Source organism: Nylanderia fulva, unplaced genomic scaffold (assembly GCF_048542155.1).
Source record: "Nylanderia fulva isolate GAGA-0341 unplaced genomic scaffold, ASM4854215v1 Scaffold53, whole genome shotgun sequence".
Classification (NCBI taxonomy): domain Eukaryota; kingdom Metazoa; phylum Arthropoda; class Insecta; order Hymenoptera; family Formicidae; genus Nylanderia; species Nylanderia fulva.
In genome coordinates, this window is record NW_028190621.1 from 203,447 (window position 1) to 230,354 (window position 26,908).

The 26,908-nt window shown below is 27.1% G+C and overlaps 1 protein-coding gene across 4 annotated transcripts in view; it reads left to right on the forward strand.

The window, feature by feature from the left end:
• Positions 1-26,908, forward strand: part of Sulf1 (Extracellular sulfatase Sulf1) — a 175,378-nt gene that overhangs the window by 5,347 nt on the left and 143,123 nt on the right. For 2 of the 4 annotated variants that reach the window (XM_085487312.1, XM_085487318.1), the window contains exon 1: positions 9,911-10,134. The exons of the other annotated variants lie outside the window; for them this stretch is intronic. The gene's annotated coding sequence lies outside the window, so the exon portion shown is untranslated. Of the gene's footprint in view, positions 1-9,910; positions 10,135-26,908 lie in introns of those variants that run through there. 4 annotated transcript variants of the gene reach the window in all.

Below are 26,908 nucleotides of genomic sequence, written 5' to 3' on the forward strand. Positions count from 1 at the left end.
AAAAAAAAAAATAAAATTTTTGGTTCCTTGTACGTTTTTATCATACTATTGGAAAATCGTGCAAATTTCCTTGAAAGGACCTTAAATTTTATGTTCAAATTTGATTAGACACCCTGTAAAAATATAGCTGGACAGATTGTCACATTCCTCGCTTGAAAAAATATCGTGTCCTGAAGGTCAACGATTTCTTGCGAAACCCCGTATCTAATTGTAAAGCCCGTCGAAATGATCCTTGGAAGTGAAGCAAACGTACTTCATCAACAATCTCTCTGCGGCATACCTGGACCTATATATATTGTCCATTCTATTCGCATTTCTGTCAAGGAAAACAATCGCCTGTTTCCAGTCATGAGATGTTCACGATGCTTTACGAAAAGTGTATTTGCATATATAGGATGCATCCTGTTGTCGAGATGTTCATTCAAATGCCTATGTATCTGTATGTGTGTTTATAATATATACATATGTAATATGTATTCGAGGAATTTGTAAGCTCGGTGTTTCTTACCTCTTAATATATATCTTAAAATATATATTTAGAATTAGACATTTATAAGATAGACAAATATAGATAGAAAAATAAATAATTTCTTTAAATATCTTACAGAATAATTATAATAAAAAAAAAAGAATTATTATAGAAAATTATGAGATATAATTTAGGTATAACTTAGACGAGAGAGAGAGAGAGAAAGAGAAAAAGATCGGTGATAATTTTTCAACTTGAAAGGTGAACCGGACAGGTTTACAAATGACAAAGAAAACGACGAGGATTTTCTTTGCGAATTATATTTGCTGTCACAACAGTTGAACGAAAAGATTCGATTCAATTAAGAAGGTCAATCGATATTTAATCACGCTATTCGGCGAAATTTCTTATTAAATGTGTATAGGCAACATGCATTTTAGAAATAGCAATAAGATAAAAATTGTGGAGATATTTATAACAATGACTAATTAATATTATGAATCTGCCATTTAAATTATGATTATCCATTTATATTATTATTTTATCGTTTCATCTCTGATATGAAATATAATCAACTTTTAGGTAGAAATATACATTTTTTATCCTTTAATTATATTTTTTAAATATGGATATCATTATTTTATTCAAAGTGATACTCCAGAGATTTAGAAACATCCACTTCCAATAAATATAACGAGTTATGCTAATAGAATAAAGTTTGTTTAATTTACAATACAATTTAAATTAATTTATTAGATTTGGTAAACATTTTATTTTCTAAAAAAATAATAATAATAATAAAATAAAAAATAAATAAAAATTTTAAAAATTAAAATTTTTATATTTGACAAAAATTTCTATTAATCTATATTTCTCGCGAGGAGAATTTCTCATTCTTACACAGTTGAAAAATTTCTGTCAAATTTAACAGATATCACATGTCCCAATAAACGGTTCACAGAAATTTTTGTATTAATTTAACATAATATGGATATGTTAAATAGAGACACAAATATTGTATTAATATATATATATATATATATATATATATATATATGTATGTATGTATGTATATTAAAATATATAAAATAGAAAATCAACATTTTTTTCTGTAAATTTGAACAGATAAATGTTGTCACTAATAAAGCAGAACATATTTATTGTGTAAAATTAAAAATAGATGCACATTGTGTTGTTTTTACTTTTTTCAGTTCTTTTAATAATTTAACATTTAAGTTCAATTAACAGAGCAATAATATGTTAAATTAACACATGAATGTGTTAAATATTTAACACAAAAATTTTAACAAGAAAACTTTTACTTTGTACGATCAGCGCGTTTCTCGATTCTTGTTGTCCGGAACTCGACTATATATAATAAAATAATAACAACCTCGCTGCGAATGCGGTGCATTCCAGGACGAGATTGAAGAATAATTCGTGCCGTTTAGAGCGACAACTCGAATGAACCAATTAGTCGTAATGGGTGTCGCGTGGGCATCCTATCTCTTGAAAAAAGGAGGTGAAAGGAGGAGGAGTAAGTGGAAGAGGGACGTAAGATTTAGTTATTCTTAACGATAATGACCGCATCCGGGATATTCAGTGACTCGGGTCGTCCTAACGAAAGCGCCACTCAGCGAGGGTGATGATGATGATGATGATCTAATCGCTCTTGAAAGCATTCGAGGTCTGCATTGAGGCAAAAAAGAGCACGTACGTGCTCTTCGAGCAGAAATTTTTATCAATTTTTATTAATTTTAAAATTAATTTTTATAATTATTTTTATTCTAATAAATATTATAAATATAAATATTTTTATTTTTATTATAAGTTTTATTTTTTATTGATTTATTTATTTTATTTTTATTACCTTTTATAATTTTTTTTTTAACTTTTGCAGAAAAAATCCAATTTTTAATAAAAATTTTAAAAATAAAAATGAATTTTAAAAATTAATTTTTATTAAATTTTTATCAATTTTTATTCAATTTTTGCACGTGCGAATATGGATTTAAAAAAAATTATATATCAATTATAAAAAAAATATATATCGATTAAAAATCTGCTTATTTCGCAGTCGCATTTTCTTGACAATCGAGATCAAATTAAATAGATTCTCAAATTAATATTTTAAATAATTTTTATTTCAACATAATAAAGCTAATATATTTGTATGAGATCCATATTTGACTTATTGAAGCAAAGAGGGTACTTAAAAAAAAATATTTCGATTAAAAATCTGCTTCTTAATCACATTTTCTTGCATTGACAATCAAGATTTTGAATTAAATAATATCTCAAATTTTAAATAATTTTGTTTTAATATATTATAATAATACATAATAATATATTATATTATTATATTGCAAATATTTTTTCTCTTTATTTCTTTTCTTTTTCATACTTTTGTATAGTTAAATAGATTGTATAGTATAAATAGAAATGATTAATGAGGCCAACTCGCGAATTTCTTATTTGTTTACGTGGAAAATATAAAGTGCACTATTACGAGAGATCGAAGTACAACATTAATTCTCATGTGATAAATTTGGCGTCTGCGAAAATCGTTGTTACATAAGCACACCGAGTTATATTTATACCTTACCTATAGTATGAACTGTGAAATTAATTTACTGAACTTACTATAATTCCTCGGGGCGAGGAAAAACAACGTTGAGTTCTTGACACTTCACTGATTTCAGCTCGATAAAATAAATATTGCGCCGATAATAAAAATGACAGAGTGCACGTGTACAAAGGTTAATTTATCTGCAATGCGTTATATAGAAGATAAATAGACGAGATCGCGATTCGATTTCTCAGATATCCGAAAAATAAATCGGCGACATTTTTTTCGAATTTTTGAAATTTGCATAAATGCGCTATTAATATAAAGCATAGTTTCGAGAAAATATTTATTCAAGTTTGTTTAATCAGGAGTGATTGATTTACTAAATATGCAGATCGATATTTATCGTTCGATCTTGAAACAGAATTCTTTTCTAAATAATTCTCCCAATTTATGTCCGCACTAATAAATAAATTTTCTTAGAACGTCCACAGTTGAAAAATTTGTGTTAAATTTAACAGATATCACATGTCCCACGGTCCATAAAAATTTTTGTGGCAATTTAACATAATATGGATATGTTAAATGGAAACACAATTATTGTGTTAATATTTTAACATAAAATAAGGGCAAAACTTCAAGTAATTTGAAATAAATTTTACGTAAAATTAACATAGTTTTAAGGTAAAAATAAACTAAATATATGTTAATTTTAGATTTTATCATCCCTATATTTATAAAATAAAAAAATTAATATTTTTTCAGTAAATTTTAACAGATAAATTTTGTCACTAATAAAACAGAGCGTGATTATTTTCACAGAAATGATTTATTTACTAAATTATCTGCTTGAATAATGTTGTCGAGGGAAATTAATATTTTATCGCATTTTGCGCGAGTTTTATTTTATTCTATTATATATTAAACTATAAAAAATATATTTTATAAGATATATATTTATCTCCTTCAAAGATAATATATATTTATCCAATATACGTGCGCCACTGGATAAATCAAGTTTTATATGTAATTCCACTTTATGTGATAAATATGTTCGATAAACGCAGTTATTGCTGATTTATGTGTCAACTATCCAGTGGAATCTAAAAACGGCAGTTCAGAGAAACAAACTGTTTAGAAAGGAAAATGGGTTGCTGACCGATCGACCAATAACCGCTTAAGTATACAAACGAAAAGGTATTCGTTCGTAGGCCCTGCATAGGCGCCGGGTTCAACAGCATTGTCCTGAAAATTAAGAATAGCCCCGTAAAATTAGGCTTGAAAAAAGCAACACTTTAAAAAAATTATAATCAAGTCGAATTATTACCATTTCCGTAAGGAATTTTATGAGCTACAATTTTGATAATAAGTATTTTTCTCGAAAAAAATGATAGTTATCGAGATAATGGCAAAAAACTACAATTTACCATAAAAAGACGCCGTGGGTGAAATTAAGGGGACTTTTCAGAATTTTATCACAACATCAAAATAAAGAACTCCACAAAAATTCAGTTTAATTATAATTTTTTTGAAGTCAAAGTCTAATTTTACTGGACTAGATCCCGAGTTCGAGTCTCGAGTCAGCATCTTTGTCTGACGTTTGTCACGCTTATTTCCACATTAAAATTTATGTTTGTCTTCAATTAATTCGTGGAGAGTTGCCTCTCCACAGTATCCAAAATTATGTGTCTAATCTTTCAGTTACATAGACAAGCATGGTTTCAGACCTTGTCTGGAAGAACTTGTCGATCACAGTTCTCCGTTAATATTACACATATTTTTGAAATAATTTCTTATATAGGTAGATGCTTCATTTTTGTTTTCTGGAAATTAGTTAACTTTATTTCCATCTATTGGGAGAAAGTATAATCAAAGGCACACATACACGAACGCACACAAATATAAATACACATACACACACAGAGATATATAAAATATATATGTCTCTTTGGATTATATCTACTTTTCCACAACAGATGGCAACAAGCATGAAGTGATTTCCGTGAGCAAAAGTAAGTCAGTGTGCTATATAAGAAACAATGAATTTGTTTTATATTCCTGCACTAATAAACTAATACACATAAAAGTAAAACAAAATATACTTGTTACGCACTCTAATTGCACCAGTGGTTTTAGGCCATTAGTGCAGAAACAAAAAACAAACCTAATATTTCAAAAATATGTTTATCAAGATAAGTGTCGAAGAACCGAGCTATGCAAGATACTTACAAACTTTTTTGTTCGTGTACTTAAGTGATTCTTGGTCAGACGGTTAACAATGCATTTTCGGTGTATAAAAATGTACCCTGAAAAAAAATTGTTAACTTGCCCTAACTAAACCTTTCAATTAAATATTCTTCTGTTATTTAATTGAACATATAATAATATTTAAATTCAATATAACATATTTAATCTAACAAAATAATATGTTCAATTAATAAAATAATAAATTAGTTGAAAAGTTTGGACAAGTTAAATTTTTTTCAGTACCTATATATATTATTTGTCTCGATAAAATATTATTCAATTAAATAAAAAAGAAATCAAAAGCCGCATTTTTGTCAGAATAATCAGTAGTATATAGTTTTTTAACGAGAATATGTGTAATTGCACTTTACAAATACAATTTAGTATCTGTACAAAAAGTTATGTCTCAATAAGTTAGACGAGTTATTAAAGCGTTCTCCCGTGCGTAATTTACAGCTGTACACTTTTCTATTATCAATAGTAAAAAATTATAATTCGTCCTAATTGAATATTGAATTATTTTGTATTCATAATTTTTTTATTGTTAGATGAAATAAAAAAAATATTGTAGTGAAGAGAAACATAGATTTTTAAAAATCCTATTGTTAGCATTATTTTTTTTCTTAGTTGTTAATAAATATATATTTTATTTGTACCAATATTTAGCTCAATATTGAAATTTGTAATAAATCATAAGATCAAATTATGATTATATATGTGTAAAACTAATATTCAAATTCAGAAATTATATACATATGCACTTTTTTATTTTTAAGATATGATAAGCTCACCAAAAATTAATAAAATTTGTGATCAAATTTAGATATTTTATTTAAAGATATATTGTTATAATTTATTATTTCATATAAAACATAAAATGTGTGTGTGTGTGCATTTTAAAATATTTTATTATATAGCATAATTTACCTGAAATTTAATATTATTCTTATACTATATTTGTAACTGAGAATCAGTGACTATTCACTTACTTTCACCGCATTGAAAATCTACACTGATTACATATGAGAAAGTATGGAAAGATAAAAAAACAATCCATCGTCCAACGGAAATGCAGTTTGCAATAAAAAGTAAATTCGGCGGATTCTAAATAAGTTTAACTTGTTTCTAACAAGAAACACAAATTCTTCTCCTATACCGTGTAAATTTGAGAAAAAAATGTTTTATTTCTAACGATTAAAAAGAGATATGCAATGAAATATAGACGTGGAGAATAAACTTACAGTTCCGAGATCATCGTAAGTTCATAAAGGTGTATATATATAATATGCATAACATGATGCATAATATGCATATCGGCACTTCGCAAGAGTGCTCTTAGCATATTCAGGTGCTGATAATATTAAATGACCAAAGAGAGAGAGAGAGAGAGAGAGAGAGAGAGAAAGTAAGAGCAAAAGAGGAGGAGAAGGTGCTCTTTCCCTAGAAACTTTAGCTTATCGTCGAAATGTCGGGTCCGGAAGAGCAAGTTAAGCTTCAACCTGCGCGGATGCAAGTTTGCTTCGCGAATGTCCGGCGAGGAGGTCAACTTATACACGCACACATACAGACTTGTATAAACACCGATAAAGACCGTTCGTGTTTCCGGGACGTAAGTTTTCGCGTCATAACTCGAGGTATTTCGAGCAGGAGGGCAGATGTAGGCGTCATATCTCGAGAAAATTAATATTCGGTGCGCATTAAAAATTTCCCTTTCCTCCCTTCCGGCAGTTCTGATCTTTACAATCCAAACATCTGACTTTATAGAATATACATGCACATATATATATATATATACGAGGATTTTACTATCGCATATACGATAGCGTTTTCGATATTAATTTTCGCTAAAAGCTTTATGAGTGCTTTTGCGTGTTGGTGCTCGGTTCTCTTTTTGATGCAATCGCTACCATTTTATGTAAAGCGAAAATTTAACGGGGGAAAATTTATTTTTGCCATTAATGCATTTATGATTATTCTTGAAAATTATTACGTTAATACACCGGTGATGTACATAGTTCATAACCATCACGTGAGTGGAGGAATTAAATCGAATATTTTAATGAATTTTGTTTAGACGCACTGTAAAAAAATTTGTAATGTATTACATGAAAATATGTAAAATTACATAATTATTAAATGTAAAATTAATATATATTATTTAATTACTAAAATTAACCGCGCGCGCGCGTAAATTTTCATTAATTATTATCGTGTCATTTTACACTTGTTATTTATCTATTTTACATTTTTTAATGTAATTTTACATATTTTTTTACAGTGCGCTACTCTGTGATAATGAACATAATTCTTGATATATTAATACATAATAATAAAATAAAAAGAATAGGTAAAATTCTTTCAAGCTCCCATTAGATTATTACTTGCTATTACATTAAGATAAAAAGTTTGTGTTATAATAAAAGTGTTGTAATTTTATATTAACACTTTACATATTTTTTAATAAGTATTCATGTACACGTAAAAAAAATTAATTCCCGTTATATATTTTCTCGCTTAAAAATATCCTATATTATATATAAATACACACATCCTGTTTGAAGTTATTTCTAAATTTACCTACTTGATTCTTGGCATAAAAATGATCAAGACATTTTTTCAATGACATTTGAGCGCTTGCGATCGATATTTATTTATTTTTTTTAATTCTATAAAATATAATAATATCCAGGGTGTTTAACGTTTAGTGAAATCTGGAAAACCGAGTATTGTCAGGGAATTTTATAAATCTGGAATTGTCAGTGACAGTCAGGAAATTTTACTGTTTATCTGGTTTTTCTACATTATTCTACATTTGTTCAATAATTTGAAATTTTTTATTTAAAAAATATAAGCTTTTTCTTGACTTCCAGCACGCTAATTTTCTGTGTTAAAATCGATTCATCTACAGCGTATTCGTTAATTTATATTTTCGTCGTCGTGTTATTTTATTTCAATGTATTATATATTTCAAAATATATTATAACATTGCTCAAGAATTATAATATTATTCAAGAACTTTATTTTATTTCATTTTTTTAATTAAAAATTAATACCTACATTAATTTTATTAAAAATGTTTTATTTAAAAGTTTTCTTGTGATATTATCATTAAATATATTAAAATATATATATTATAATTTGTTAAAATATATTAAAAATAAAACTTGATATAATATAAACAAAAAAGGTGATCATTTAAATAGTTTATAGTGACACGTTTGTTTCGATTATTGTACATAATGCAGATTGTATAATTGATTAAAATTTTTGTTTTTTTAATTTCCGAACCTTTTCATTGTTGACAAAAATATCTCAAGAATTTCATGATTTAACATTTAATTGATTTATCATATAGATATATGCAAATTATATATTTGGAAAAAATAATACTAAAAAGTCAGAGAAAAATTAATTTCTGGTCTTGGAAAATCTGAAAAGGTCAGGGAATTTTTTTCATTGAGTCTGCTGGACACCCTGAATATTATACACTTATAATAAAAGAGATATGATAATTATTTCAACATCGATGATACATTATTTCCAACGAAAAGCGTGTATTTAAATTAAAATACACTGAAAAAATTTGTTAAATCAACAAATATTTAGTTCAATACTGTCAAATAAATCATTTATTTGAAACAAATATTTATTTGTTTAGAATTTTCTTATATCAAATAAATATTTTTCATATCAAATAAATATGATTATAGCTTCAAATAAATGATTTATTTGAGAGTATTGAAAAAATACAAGAATTAACTAAATTTTTTTTAATGTACCCGGAGAAATTCTAATTTAAATGAAGCCAAAATTCGCCAAAATAAATATTTTTTATATCAAATAAATATATTATTAGTTTCAAATAAATTATTTATTTGACAGTATTGAAGAAAATCCAAGATATAACAAAATTTTTTTATTATAATGTACACGGAAAAATTTTAATTTGAACGAAGCCAAAATCCGCCAAAATAAATTTTTTCATATCAAATAAATGATTTATTTGACAGTATTGAAGAAATCCAAGAATTAACAAAATTTTTTTATTAATATACACGGAGAAATTCTAATTTGAACGAAACCAAAATCCGCCAAAATAAATCTTTTTCATATCAAATAAATATGATTAGTTTCAAATAAATGATTTGTTTGACAGTATTAAAAAAAAAAAATCCAAGAATTAAAATTTTTTTCTTAATGTACACGGAGAAATTCTAATTTGAATGAAGCCAAAATCCGGGCAATTCGAAATCTACATTACAAATCTCGAGGGGCGAATAATCGATTGTTCGATCATATGCATCGACAGTCGAATCTTTCGCCTCGGATATACACGTTGCTGATCCCTTCCGCGCAACGGAGAGCGAACCGATAAATCGTCTCACCGCGGAGGAGAGTGAGATTCTCTCTCTCTCGTCAGGACACCGGTTTGCCGGAGAGGAGGCATCACTTGGAAAGGTATACACTTGGCACGCCGTAGGACTCGTAAGGCCGAGATCGCCGCGCAGTTTTCTGCCGGTGCTCCAAAGAGGAGCGGTGGGGAGGGGGAAAAAGAGAGAGAGAGAGAGAGAGAGAGAGAAAGAGAGAGAGAGCTGTAGTGGACTTCAGTTCGGTTCAGTCTGGTCGCGGCGGTCGCGTAGGATAGTTGCGTCGTGCTTCGTTCGTTCCTTGGTGTGACTTATTTTTCGTCGCCACGTGCATTCGTTCGTTCTTGTGATTATTCGTGATTTCGCTCGTAGTTTTGTCGGATTACGTAGAAACGAGAAAACGCGAATTGATCGAGTGTCATTGACAGCCAGGGTGTTGAATGTGTATACAGGATCGCTGCCTGGATTTTCTCTGCGTTTAAGTGAGTCTCCTTTTTTTTTTTTTAAATAAAAACTGTGAACCGCCAATTTTTGACACCTATGATTTTTTTAATGCACGGTAGGAAAATTTGTGTTTTTTCTCGTTGAAAACCGTTCCTGTTAAACATATTACTGTTCTGTTAATTGAATTTAAATGTTAAATTGTTAAAAGAACTGAAACGAATGTAAAAATAACACAATGCATCTATTTTTAATTTTACACAATAAATATGTTCTGCTTTATACATATAGTGAGATTTTTCTGTTAAAATGTACAAGAAAAATGTTGATTTTCTATTTTATAATATAAGTGGGGATGATAAAATCTAAAATTAACATATTTTTTGTACGTTAATTTTACACAAAATTTATTTTAAATGATTTGAAGTTTTGCATATATTTTGTGTTAAATTATTAACACAATATTTGTGTCTCCATTTAACATATTCATATTATGTTAAATTAACACAAAAATTTCTATGTGGACCGTTTGGGACATGTGCGATATCTGTTAAATTTAACAGAAATTTTTCTGTGTAAGAACGAGAAATTCGCCTCGTGAGAAATATATAGATTATTAGAAATATATTTGGTAAACATTTTTATTTTTTTATTTTTTTGAAAAAATGTTTATCAAATCTGGTAAATTAATTTAAATTGTATTTCAAATTAAACAAACATTATTCTTTTAACATAACTCCTTATATTTATTGGGAGTGGATGTTTTTAAATCTGGAGTACTTATCACTTTGAATAAAATAATGATATCCACATTTAAAATATATAATTTAAAGGATAAAAAACGTATATTTCTACCTAAAAGTTGATTATATTTTATATCGGAGATCAAACGATAAAATAATCATAATTTAAATGGCAGATTCATTATATTAATTAGTCATTGTTATATAAATATCTCCACAATTTTTGTTTCTTTTATTTTACGTCATACAAAAAATTGTTACTGAGAAAGAGAGAGGATATGTATTCTTATTATATATTAAATAATATAAAACCTTTCTCTTTAAAATATCAATCCATATAAATATGGTTATATTAATTAAATTATAATTATAATTTTTAAAGAATATTTTTTTAATCTACCTTATTTTTTCGAAGCTTTATATATGTTCTATTATAATAAATATATATAACATATATATATATATATTATAATTTTTTATTTCACATATTATTTTATTCAATATATACATTGTATTAAATTTTTGCAATTTTTAATTGTTTTTAATAATATAATGACATATTGCGATTTGTTGTCATTCATATGTGTTTGAAAAAGGGCACTCCTATAGTATACTTATTACTGTACGATATATTATATATTTATTAATATTGCATACAAAAGCTCTCTCTCGCCCTCTCTTTGCTAGTCGTCTAAAGTGCAAATAAAACAGGTTCTTCCTGTTCTCTCTTTCAGGGCTGATTTAGAATTCGCCGAATTTACTTTTTATTGCAAACTGCATTTCCGTTGGACGACGAATTGTTATTTTTTTATCTTTCCATACTTCCTCATATGTAATCAGTGTAGATTTTCATTATTAGTGAAAGTAAGTGAATAGTCACTGATTCTCAGTTACAAATATAGTATAAGAATAATATTAAATTTCAGGTAACTGACAAGAGAGAATCAGTTATTGGTAGTGACTGTTTCAGTATATAATAAAAAAATTTTAAAATACATTTTATATTTTATATGAAATAAATTATAACAATATATCTTTAAATAAAATATCTGAATTTGATCAAGAATTTTATTAAATCTTTGTGAGCTTATATCTTAAGAATAAAAAAGTACAATATGTATATAATTTCTGAATTCGAATATTAGTATAATTTTATACACATATACCTACATAATCATAATTTGATTATTTATATGATTTATTAAAAATTTCAATATTGAGCTAAATATTATTTGGTACAAATAAAATATTTAATTACTAACAAATAAGAAAAAAAATACTAGGATTTATAAAAATCTATATTTCTTCTCACTACAATATTTTTTTATTTAATCTAATAATAAAAAAATTACGAATACAAAATAATTCAAATTTTCTATTAGGAGGAATTATAATTTTTTACTATTGATAATAGAAAAGTGTACAGCTGTAAATTACGCACGGGAGAACGCTTTAATAACTCGTCTAACTTATTGAGACATAACTTTTTGTACAGATACTAAATTGTATTTGTAAAGTGCAATTATACATATTCTCGTTAAAAAACTATATACTACTGATTATTCTGACAAAAATGCGGCTTTTGATTTCTTTTTTATTTACTTGAATAATATTTTATCGAGACAAATAATATATATAGGTACTGAAAAAAATTTAACTTGTCCAAATTTTTCAACTAATTTATTATTTTATTAATTGAACATATTATTTTGTTAGATTAAATATTTTATATTGAATTTAAATATTATTATATGTTCAATTAAATAACAGAAGAATATTTAATTGAAAGGTTTAGTTAGGGCAAGTTAACAATTTTTTTTCAGGGTACATTTTTATACACCGAAAATGCATTGTTAACCGTCTGACCAAGAATCACTTAAGTACACGAACAAAAACGTTTGTAAGTATCTTGCATAGCTCGGTTCTTTGACACTTATCTTGATAAACATATTATTGAAATATTAGGTTTGTTTTTTGTTTCTGCACTAATGGCCTAAAACCACTGGTGCAATTAGAGTGCGTAACAAGTACATTTTGTTTCACTTTTATGTGTATTAGTTTACTAGTGCAGGAATATAAAACAAATTCATTGTTTCTTTTATAGCACACTGACTTACTTTTGCTCACGGAAATCATTTCATGCTTGTTGCCATCTGTTGTGGAAAAGTAGATATAATCCAAAGAGACATATATATTTTATATATCTGTGTGTGTGTATGTGTATTTATATTTGTGTGCGTTCGTGTATGTGTGCCTTTGATTATACTTTCTCCCAATAGATGGAAATAAAGTTAATTAATTTCCAGAAAGCAAAAATAAAGCATCTATACCTATATAAGAAATTATTTCAAAAATATGTGTAATATCAACGAAAAACTGTGATCAACAAGTTCTTCTAGACAAGGTCTGTAACCATGCCTGTCTGTAACTGAAAGATTAGACATATAATTTTGAATACTGTGGAGAGGCAACTCTCCACGAGTTAACTGAGGACAAACATAAATTTTAATGTGGAAATAAGCGTGACAAACGTCAGACGAAGACGCTGACTCGAGACTCGAACTGGGGATCATCTAGTCCAATAAAATTAGACTTTAACTTCAAAAGAATTATAATCAAGCTGAAGTTTTGTGGAGATCTTTATTTCGATGTGATAAAATTCTGAAAAGTCCTCTTAATTTCATCTAGGGCGTCCTTTTATGGTGGTAAATTGTAGTTCTTTGCCATTATCTCGATAATTGTATGATTTTTTTATTATCAAAATTGTAGCTCATAAAATTCCCTACGGAAATGGTAATAATTCCACTTGATTATGATTTTTTTAAAGTGTTGCTTTTTTCAAGCCTAATTTTACGGGGCTATTCTTAATTTTCGGGACAATGCTGTTGAACCCGGCGCCTATGCAGGGCCTACGAACGAATACCTTTTCGTTTGTATACTTAAGCGGTTATTGGTCGATCGGTCAGCAACCCATTTTCCTTTCTAAACAGTTTGTTTCTCTGAACTGCCGTTTTTAGATTCCACTGGATAGTTGACACATAAATCAGCAATAACTGCGCTTGTCGAACATATTTATCACATGAAATGGAATTATATACATATAAAACTTGATTTTTTATAGTTCAATATATAATAGAACGAAATAAAACTCGCGCAAAATGTGATAAAATATTCATTTCCCTTAACATTATTCAAGCAAATGAATCAGAATTCATCTTGATTATAATCAGAAAAAATTTATTTCTGTGAAAAAATTATGCGTTTTATTCCAGAAACGTTTGGATTCTTCTGCAAAAAATTGCGATTAAAAATAAATACATACTTATAGATTTTTCAGTTATTAAGTAACCGAAAGATGTCACAAAAAATGTTCACGTGCATTTTTCGCAATCTTTTAAGTACGTCACAAACATTATGCATTAAAAATCAATTTTGTGGTAGATTATGATTGACGTCGCCCGTAATTAAATTATAATTAAAGAATTTTTTTAGAATTAATTTTAATTACTTTTAATCATTAGTTGTATTAATTAATAGAGACAGAGAGAGAGAGAGAGAGAGAGAGAGAGAGAGAGAGAGAGTTACACAGTCAAAATTATATATCATATATGGAGAATATATGCAATACATGTGCATTTAATTACAAAAGACACGTTTTTAGTTGCAGTTGAGATTATTTATTATATATTTTATTTTCTGTATGTACAATCAAAAATAAAAAAATTATTATGTTCCTGCGGATAGAAATATTGTAAATTTTTTAAATTTAAAATATAATTATATATATATATATATATATATATATATTAATTTATATATTTATAATTTTTCATTTAAAATTTTTTTTTAATATTTTTATTTTTTAAATCTAATAAAATTTATTTTTTCTTATCTGACATGCACACGATGAAAACTGTTCGATAAACTCGCAACTATACTTAAAAGACATGTAAAACTATGACGTACGTGAAAGAGATGCGTTGAGCGAAAAAATCCGTAGAAATAGGATCGTGGGATAGAAAATTATTTAGCGTATTATCTTTGAAGGACCAAAAATAGATCCGTGATGGAGGACACGTAAATACAAGGGTCTGAATAAATCATTGGAAGTGCTTTCCCATTCTTTCCTCTTTGCGAGATTTGCCTCGAGGACGATTCACAAATTCATCCCATCGATGCATTAGGTGAATAAACAGTCGCAAGAGCTTTCCCGACGAATTATATTTGCGAGAAGTCTTAATAGTCCGACTATTGTTACAATGTGACAGAACTGCAATTTGTAGCGTATTAAAACTCATTAATAATAAAAAGGAGAGAGAGAGTGTGTCTTGTAATGTATTGATTTAGAGAAAGAAATTTGGTCTTGATTCCAATTAATTTTAGAAGAATATAACTTGTATAAAATAGAAACTTATCTTGTCAATTCATTATTTCAAATTCGTTTGTCTCGATTTTTATTTGAGTAATCTAACAAAAATGTACTGATATTCATTTTTAATATTCGATAAAAAAACTTTTATACCTTAACATATATTTCCAAGAGAGATAATGATATAATTTTTATACCGTGTATTTTTTAAACTCGATTGAAAGTTTATCTCGTGTATTTTAAATGTATATAAATATGTAGGATATATATTCTATATATTCATATGTATAATATATAGAATTATATATATATATATATATATATATATATATAATATATAATATATATTATATATATATTATAATATATAGAATTATGTATGTACATATAATATATAGTATATATGTATTTTTTCTATACATATATATATATATATAAAATTTATATATATAGAACAATAATCTTTAACATTATAGAAGAAATTGAGATAAAGTTCATATATTTTCTTGTTTTATATTTTTATATTATGGATTTTTTTGTCAAGATATTATCAATAATTGAAATATTTACGTTATTTGCAAATTTCGAATGAATTCTCTTAGATCGTAAATAACTTATTTTTTATATATTCGTCTACCTATTTATTCTTACCTTTTTTTCTATTCCAATAACGCACAGAGAAAAGCGCGCGATACATTTATCTCGATTTAGGTGAAAATGGAAGTTTGCGGTCAGATAGGAATTTTACTGGTGCGCTTTCAGAATTAATTATGAGAGATTTATCACGGAACTGGCAAAATAAATTTACATTCCATATGTCTCATTGACTGTCACTATATATATATTGTATTTTTTTTTTATATATTCGGACTCTTGATATTACAGTGATTCGACATTAATTCGGAAATATGTAAATTCGAATATATGGATTAAATCTATAAAATGGGGTCATACACGTGCGACATTTTTCTGTTCAAGATAACGTGCTTGATTCAATATTAATATAATATTCATTGCCGCGTGTCTTGATCGCGTATAAATATAGAATAAATCGTTTATTTGTTAATATATCTGCAGCGATATATATCCTTGAACGTTTTGTACTATTTTCATTTCAATAACCCAATTTTTCTATTGAGTATATCAAATGCCCAGAATAATTTTATAAGTACATAAGAACTCATTTTTTGCACACGTGTGCGTCAGTCGTTATATAATATTTTTATGTTATCAATATTTCTCCTCCCTTCCGCTTTTTCTCCATAATTTTATCTACGATGATTTTATATACATTATTTAGGGAAACTATCTAGAAACGAAAATGACTGACCGAGAACGCTTAAATATACAAAAAATTTTTCAAACAAGCTTGTGCAGTCCATAACAGACAAGATTTACGTGCATTCTTACCTTTCTCACCTACGTGTGGTTATTCCGAGGTTGAAACATTGTCGCTTGTTTCATTACGTTTTTGCGGAATCTTAACACTATAATCATGTAAGTAAATTTTATCTATTACACTACACAAGTTTTTTTGAAAAATTAAAATCGTTGCATTCCAACATGCTTCATACTTATCGCTGTCTCTTGTGGAAAAGAAAATATAATCCAGAGAGACATATATATATATATATTTATACATTTGACCTTTTAATTATAATTTTCAACAATAGATGGAGATAAGTTTAACAATACTTTCTCGTAAAAGAAATTCAACAATATTGGTATAAATATAGGCACGACAAAAGTATTTAAAGTCATACTTATCAAAAAGACACACGGTTGGGAACCGGCAGCAACAATCCCGCTGCCGATTCTCAACCAATGTCTTGAGTAAGTCAAGCAAGAATTTTTGAAAGGGGCGAGATAGAAGAATCCCTCGCTCTCGCCCAAATCAAGATAAACATATTTTAATGTATATCTCTAAACGTGACGGACGAACGTGTCGGACGAAGGTGGCTGACTCGAGATTCGATCTCTTCATTTTCAGGATAGCTGGACCCTTGACCATCGTACTGTGCAGGACCGACGACTTAATCTTTTTTTTTGTATTTTAAGCATTCTTGGTCGGTCTGTCATTTCCAGATAGTTTCCAGATAGTTCCCCTAAATAATGTATATAAAATCAGCGTAGATAAAATTATCGAGATAACGAGCGAGGGAAGAGAAATATTGATAATATAATAATATTATATAATAACTGACGCATATGTGTGCAAAAAATGAGTTCTTATGAATTTATAAAATCATCTGTTTTCATTTACAAGAAATATGTGATATTTGTTTCCATGTAGTGTACCTGTACTATATATAGCAGTATATTTAGGCATAAAGTATATATATATATATATATTCAACACTCGTGTTTTAAATCATTCTCTGTATATTTTTATTTTTATACATATAATGTGAAAATTGTTCGGTAGAGTGTATAAGACGTATTATATACCAATACGATAATTATCAATTCTCATATTCTTTCTTATAGTTCTTTATAATCTGTAGATGCGCACTAAAGAATAATTTTTTAATGTGGGGATTTGTATTTCTGTCAAACATATGTACTCTTATTTCTCTTCGCAAAATAGCACAAACAAAATAGATCTAAATACGAAATGAATATGACAAGAATTGAGCAGATCGAGAAACTGAACACATTTCTAAATAATGACAATTTAACATGTTTCGTAGACTAATACACTAATGATTTGTTCATTTCAACAATTATTTTTTATATAATATATTATTACTCAATTTAATTTTTATTTAGCTTATCTTATTTATCTTAATTTTATTTAGTTTAAATTTTTATTTAATTATTGCAAATTTAAAGAAAATGAAATTTGATTAAATCTAGATATTTTTGTAGGATAAATTTCATTTTAATTACATGTAAAAATGTCACAAGCAAAAACTCGATATGTCAAACAATAATAAAGACGGTGATAAATTTTATACGGAAGTTGCATTTTTATCTTCAGCTCCTTTTTTCTCGAAAAACTACAGAACAACAGAGTAGTGAACTTTGCTCTACAATCTCACAACTTGAAAGCTTATTCGATAAAGAAAAAATGAAAGTTTTACAGATATTTATACAGATATATATAAATTTATTGATTTCTATTCGTCTATTGATTAATAATTAAGTATATATATATATATATGTGATATTTATTTAAATCAATAGATTTAAAATGAAATATTTATTTGAATATATTAATATATTCAAATTTATTTAAATCTATTGATATATTGATTTAAATAAATGCTATACATGAATGTACTTAATTATTTATTTAAATTTATGTGTGCGTGTCAATTAATAAGCAAAATAAAACTTTTCCGCGGATCCACAGATTAATAATCGCAATCGGGTCTGTAAATATAAAAATTGATATCAGCTAAGAACTGTTGACAGAAAAAATTACAGAAAAATTTCTATCTCGTGTTCTTGGCTGACGTTGTTCTTGGCTTCGGTAATATTGATTTTGTCTGACCAGCAATAAAATTTTGCACTGCAGTTCTACGGTGCAATATATGTGGCTGGTATATTTTTTCTCGTTAACTTACTCTTAAAAAATCTTCCAATGCATTATCTGTAATCTGCAAAAGTAATAAGGTAAAAGAACATTTTTATGACATGATGCATATCTTTTTAAAACCAATATCGAATTGCATAAAGCGACATATTACAACTTTCTGGAACATGAAAAAATCATACACGAAAAAGAAACTTATTTATCATAGTTAAAATTTAACTATGTAATAATAATTAATATTTTTAAGCTACTAAATTTCCCATTAAATTGTAATTAAAAATGATTTCTTTTTTGCGATTTTTTCCATCATCCAGGAAGTAGTAACGTCATTTTGTGCAATTCAATGTTCGTTTTAAAAAAATATGTCACGAAAATTTGATTAAATTTCCACTTATATAATTTGGGGGCGGTGTAAATTTAAAATTTAGTTAATATTTTTTTCGTGGCTTTTTCTCATATGCCCATCCAATCGCGATAATTGGAGATTGAAAAAATGACCACGCAGTTCACACGTATCTTAAATGCTAATGCGAAATTCGATATGCTCCCCCGCGTGGATTCGTTATGCTCCGCTGTATGTTACAATGTATATAGCGGCACCCTCTGTTAGGTGTTAGATTCCATTTGACGGTTCCCGTAGTCATAACTTGGAATCAGACCGCCCATGGAGGACCTATTGTGTGATATTCTCCGCCATTAAAGCGAATTTTGCACCGTTCTCTTTACAATTTCCTCGAATCAGGATATGCCGATTTACGCGGCAAATTATTAATTAGTCGTCAATTTTGTTCGCGCAAAAAATGAGATAGATAATATATATCGAAATGTCAGAAATTTATAGACTATTTGAGAAAAATTTTTTATAAAAATAATTTTTATTAATATAATAATAATTTTATTTATAATTTTTATATAAAAATAATTTTAAATAATGAAATATTTAATTTTTAAAATATAAATATTAAATATAAAAATTAATTTTATTAAAATATTTAATTTTTAATAATAAAAATAATTTTTATTAAATAAAAAATAATTTATTAAATTGATATTCATATATATAAAAGATATGAGAGACATAATAATTTGTTGAAACGTGCATATATATTGAAATAAAGGGAGAAGATAGTATGCTAAATACAGATTTAAGCTTAAAATTTAACGAAGCTTTAATAATTTCCTCTTTTGAAATATTCTCTCGTCGTGGTTTGATCGTTTCTGCCGCACGGAATTTAAAGAGACTTTGCGTGCTACATTGTCGGTCGTATAATGTGCATCGTAACTAATGTCGGATCATAAATCATGGAATTTAAACTTCTTCGGATATCGTGGTTTATTATTTGTTAGTAGTGCACACATTAATGACACATTGCATTAATCTTTCTCAGAAAGGTAATATAATGTGTATCTCTTCTTGTGATTATTTATATTTATTCTAATTAAATATATATAATTATAAATATAAATCTAATTAAATATATATATAACTAATCATTATAGATATTTATATTAAGATATAACTTGTAATTATATCTTATTAGAGACGTACAATTAGTCTTATCACATTAATTAATATCATTTTTTAAATACGGTATTAATTTCAAATTTAATTTATTATTAAATATTGAGTTACTTTATAAGACTCAATTTCTAAAACTTGATTTTATGTTGCTTATACGATGCTTTTTTACTATAGCTGCTAGCATGCTAGTGCACTAGCAGGTAGTAAAATTAAAATATTTTAATTTTATTAGCATTCTAGTCAGAGAAAAAGCATGCTAGTTTACTAGCATTTTAAAGTATATGATGCTTTTTTACCGCAGTTATTGCTAGCGTGCAAGCATGCTAGTAGCTATAATAAAAAGCGTAAATTTTATGCTCTTCATTAATAATAATCTCGAAAAATAAATATATAGGAATGCTTTTTTCAATTATTTATAAAAATTAAAATTTTTAATATTATATTAAAATAGTTATACATATATGTATACATATATTCTAGAATATATTTTTAACGATTTTAACTTGAATATATTATTTTTAAGAAATTTTTAATGTATTCTTGGAATTCTTTGAAAATAATATTCGCATATTTTATAATCTTGATTATTTTTCTGGAATCAATTTAAATAAATTTTAATAATAAAATATATATTAATAATAAATTTATTATTAAATAATAACATTTATTATTTATAAATTGGTAATAAATATTATTATTAATAATAAATATTATTATTTAATTAAAAATATAATTAAATTGTTCGAAATATATTTTTACTATATGTATTATCTAATGCAATTTATTACATCGACTCGATATCGACATGATAGATTCGAAAATGATATTCTACCTTAGATTTACAGATCAAATTTGTAATTATATGGGTCACGCGTTTTTCTTTCTCATCTATTATCTTATAAAGTGAATTCTCGTTTTTCTCACGAGAAGGAATTTTTGGCATGAAAAAGTAAATCGTGAAATGGACACGAGGATAAAGGGACGAGAATCATTAGTCTCTATTACTATATCGTTTTCTTTTTCGAAGAACCATTTTAAATGTCGATATCTTAAGTACCTACCTATTATCTGCAGACAAAAACGACGTCGGTGTTTGATTTTCGTTTTGACACTTCGGTTTCTTTCTCAGATACTTACCTGACATGAATAGTCTTCTAGATTAAGCGACAGGTAAGGAATTCGACTGTCGGTTAACTTACAATGATATATGACTCTTTCAATTAGAATTCTTTATTTAACAGTAGAATTTTTAATTTTATATCTATTCGAAATTCTTATGCAACTCCTTATTTATTTATTTTTATTTATTTTTTTGTAATTTTTTTATTTATTTTTTTTGTAAATAGAATCAAAGTGTAAATTTTGGAAAACTAATTAAATAGATAATTGCATATAATTATAATAATGAACACTTTTATCGATGAGGTTGGATGAAGAGTTTTCTGCCTCTAATTAATTAGACCAATAACAATAATAAACTTTAACCATAATAAATTTAGAAATAAAAATAATTAATAAAAATAATAAAATTTGATAAAAAAGTAAAAAATATATAAGTTAAGGAGGGCTCAAAAAATACGCTAAAAGATACATCGAAGTGTAATCTCTCGCGGCAGGTGCTAAGAATTTTCTCGCGATAGAAGTTTTATCTCCGATATTCGGCAAACCTGTCACGTAGTAGTTTCGAACGAAAAGTGACCTGGAGAGTTTTCCGAGAGATTTAGTCGGCGATATATATATATCTCTTTTTTCAGTCGGGATGCTTTTCTCGTGAATGGACTCGTTCAGGTAGAAATCCCAGTATCGCATAGTTTCGAATGATATGATATGAATGGAATTTGAGATGGAACAGATAGAGGGTAGAAATCCACTTTTCTTAGAAGAAGATTACCGAAATGAGTTATTCGTTATTTAAATACACGTTTATTAAACGCGATCTTTTTCTTCTACGCTGAAAAAAAATATTTATGTAAAATTACATAATTATATAATTATATAATATAATATATACAATATAATTATATATAAAATCTAGCATATGCTAGATTTTTTCTGTCCCAGCATAATTATGTAATATTGTTACTTATATATTGAAAAAATGACTAAATTAATACATATTTAGTTCAATACTGTCAAATAAATCATTTATTTGAAACAAATAAATATTTATTTGATTTGAAAAAGATTTTCTTATATTAAATAAATGTTTGTCATATTAAATAAATATTATTAGTTTCAAATAAATTATTTATTTGACAGTATTAAAATAAATATTTATAAGAATTAACTAATTTTCTAAGTGCATAAAAGATTACAGATTATATGTAATTTTATATTGAAATATATTCTTAAATATTTTCAAGATTAAAAATATTTTACTGAACATGGAATTACATATAAAAAATACTAGTAATGTATAAATGTTATAAAATAATGTTATAAATAAAATGGATAAATACTTATAAAATAAAGTTCTACAATAAAGTAAAATAGTAAATTAAATACATATGATTTTTGTATAAAATAGTAATTTTACCTATATTTTAAATGTTATTTTACATTAACATATATTTTCACTTTAAAAGAAACGGAAAAATAATTAACAGTGATAGGAAGTACATTTTCCAATAATGCTGAACAAGTAATTTCCATGTAAAAATACAATGGATTTTTTCAGTGTATGTAATGTTAATAACTAGATATTGTCAATTTTATAAAATAATGTTATAAATAAAATGGATAAATACTTATAAAATAAAGTTCTACAATAAAGTAAAAATAGTAAATTTAAAATACATATGATTTTTGTATAAAAATAGTAATTTTACCTATATTTTAAATGTATTTTTACATTAACATATATTTTCACTTTAAAAGAAACGGAAAAATAAATTACAGTGATAAGGAAGTAATTTTCCAATAATTCTGAACAAGTAATTTCCATGTAAAAATACAATGGATTTTTTCAGTGTATGTAATTTTAATAACTATATATTGTCAATTTTAATAACAATTTTTTTGCACGTTTTAACTGAATTATGATTTCTTATTTTTTTTACGCTTCCGTGTTACTAGTTCTTTACATCCCAGTTGTCTTCACGTTTCACTTGCTTAGATATTTTACATTTAACTTGACTCGATTCTTTATTTGTCATGCATATTGGTTTCTCGTGACAGTATATAGAAGTTCGCTGCTAGTGCAGCTGCATTCTAACATGCATGTGCAACGCACAATCGCGATACGTGCCAAAGGTCGTTCAACCTGTTTCGCGATAATTACATGTACATTGTTGATTTGTGCGCCGTTTCACGCATAAATCTTTAGCGCGAATGAACGTGCATCACAAAAATATATAACGAAAATAAGCGATAAAGTCGCGTATATTCGCGGATTACAGTCTTGTAACAGTGGACTTTTTTCTCGGCAATAACACGCTCGTGATATTACGCGCATATACAATATTGACATGGAAAATATGTGCGCAATTTATGTGTGTAAAGCGCGAGTGAACTGAAAGAAAAAAAAAGATATATAAGGTAATCGACCTCGATAAAGATACGGCAGCACTCTAGAACCGGGCACGAAATATCCGTCCGGGAGACTTCGGAGTCGTATATTTCTTCTTGGAGCAGAGGTCGGACGCTATGTTACCCTACAGACAGTGTTAGATATATCACGTATGACTCAGAGAGAGTATTTGAGATGTCTAAGTTTCCCCTTTTCTTGTTTTTTCTCTTTTTTTTTTTTCTTATTCAGTTTGAGTACGCTTTATGGTTCCGTTTTACGATATATACGTTATACAATATATACTCCTATATATCTACGATGACATTTCTTTCGGTTGACGAGAGTTGAACGATGCTAATAGTTTTATGGGTTCAGAGATAATATTTTTTTCTACATCTTGAGTACGCTTTATGGTTTCGTTTTACGATATATACGTTATACAATATATACTCCTATATATCTGCGATGACATTTCTTTCGGTTGACGAGAGTTGAACGATGCTAATAGTTTTATGGGTTCAGAGATAATATTTTTTTCTACATCTTGCTCCTTCAACTCTGACGTTTATGTACTCGTAATATTTACAGAGAGCGGCGTGTAAAACTGCATTTTAGAGTGATGTGTAAATCTTCGAATTAAATTCAGTGTGCGAGAAGTCAAGAGCGCGATGATATCACGCGTTGTTCTTGGATTCATCATCTTCATCATCCGAGTCGCACTAGCGTGTAATTTTAGTACTGGCTTTTTCTCTCTTTTTTTTTCATATTACAGGATGTCTAGCGGTTTGGGAAACTTTTAGGCAGAAATATATACGGTTTTTATGCTTTAAATTATGTTTTTTAAATATGGATATATCATTATTTTATTCAAAGTGATACTCCAGATTTAGAAACATCCACTCTCGATAAATATAACGAGTTATGTTAAAAGAATAAAGTTTGTTTAATTTAAAATACAATTTAAATTAATTTATAAGATTTGGGAAACATTTTATTTTCTCAAAAAAATAAATGAAAATTAAAAAAATAAAAATTTTTGCCAAATATATTTTTATCAATCTATATTTTTATTGTTAACAAAAATATCTCAAGGATTTTATGATTTAACATTTAATTGATTTATCATATAGATATATATGCAAATTATATATTTGGAAAAAATAATACTAAAAAGTCAGGGAAAAAATTAATTTCTGGTTTTGGAAAATCTGAAAAAATCAGGGAATTTTTTTCATTGAGTCTGGACACTGTGTTATATACAAATTATATTCGCCAATTAAAAATGGTTATATTAAATTAATGATTGACAATATTAATGTTTGATTAAATAGTTAATGCGATGAAAGTCTGCTTGATACTCTGAACTCCCGTAGTGATGAATGATGCATGTATGTGGTTGACAGTGCATAATGGTGTGCCTCGTTAATACAGATTTATTGCTGAAAGTCTGAAAAGAAAAGGATATTGCTACTTATCGTACGCTGTGCACGTGCGGCTTAAAGTAGCTTTTCTACATATATAATTGTTGCACACACAAGAGTAACTTGCACGTAGCTGCAAGTGACGCAATCGTCATCCAAGATATAGAACGTGAAAAGAGACACGTACGAGGGTGAAGGGAGACAGATAAATATAATTCGAAGTAATTATATAAGAGTCAAAAATCTGAAAGAAAGTATAATAACAAAATATGAAATAATCCATAACAGATATAAAATATAAAGAAATTATAATGTTTCTTTGGACTGCAATATTTATTTTATTTAATCTAATAATAAAAAATGACGAATATAAAATAACTCAAATTTTTAATTAGGAATTATGCTTTTTTTTTACTATTAACAGTATTAGAAAAATGTGGCATGTACAAGTCTAAATTATACGGTGGAACGATTTAATAACTCGTTGTCTAACTTATTGAAACGTAATTTTTTGTATAGATACAATAAAGTGGCCTGTATGAAGTTAGCCCCCTATTTTTCGAATTTTAAAATTTTAAAGGTTGTTCCAGGTTGTTCTAGACTTGTTCTAAATTGTTCCAAAAGATCAAATTTAAAAAATAAAAATTTTCGCGAAAAATGGAAAAAAAACGATTTTTTGACCTGGCCCCCCATTTTTCGAAAATCGAACTTTTAAAGGTTGTTCCAGATTGTTCTAGTTGTTCTAAACATTGTTCCAAAGTGATAATTCCCTAAACAAAATATTTCACGAGATATAATAAAAAAATAGTTTCGTGCGCTAAAACAGTATTTTTACGTTTTCGGCTATAGTTATTATCTCTTAAACACCAAACTGTATATTTTAGCTAAAAACGAACAGAACAACCTGGAACAACTCTCAATTTTGCTAGAACATAATTTTAAAGAGTACTTTACTCTTGGAAATAAACATATTTTTGTTGTTTTTTCGTGTTTTTCGACCGATAACGACGTGACAGCGGTCCCAAACTATAGAACAATTACGTACTGGCATAGAACAACTTGGAACAACTCTCAGTTTTGCTAGAACATTATTTTAAAGGGTACTTTACTCTTGGAAATAAACACATTTTTTTTGTTTTTTCATCTTTTTTGCTCGCAAAAGTCGCGATAACGGTCCCAAACTATAGAACAATTACGTACTGGCATAGAACAACTTGGAACAACTCTCAGTTTTGCTAGAACATCATTTTAAAGGGTACTTTACTCTTGGAAATAAACACATTTTTTTTGTTTTTTCATCTTTTTTGCCCGCTAAAGTCGCGATAGCGGTCCCAAACTATAGAACAATTACGTACTGGCATAGAACAACTTGGAACAACTCTCAGTTTTGCTAGAACATCATTTTAAAGGGTACTTTACTCTTAGAAATAAACAAATTTTTTTTGTTTTTTTATCTTTTTTGCCCGCTAAAGTCGCGATAGCGGTCCCAAACTATAGAACAATTACGTACTGGCATAGAACAACTTGGAACAACTCTCAGTTTTGCTAGAACATCATTTTAAAGGGTACTTTACTCTAGGAAATAAACACATTTTTTTTGTTTTTTCATCTTTTTTGCCCGCTAAAGTCGCGATAGCGGTCCCAAACTATAGAACAATTACGTACTGGCATAGAACAACTTGGAACAACTCTCAGTTTTGCTAAAACATAATTT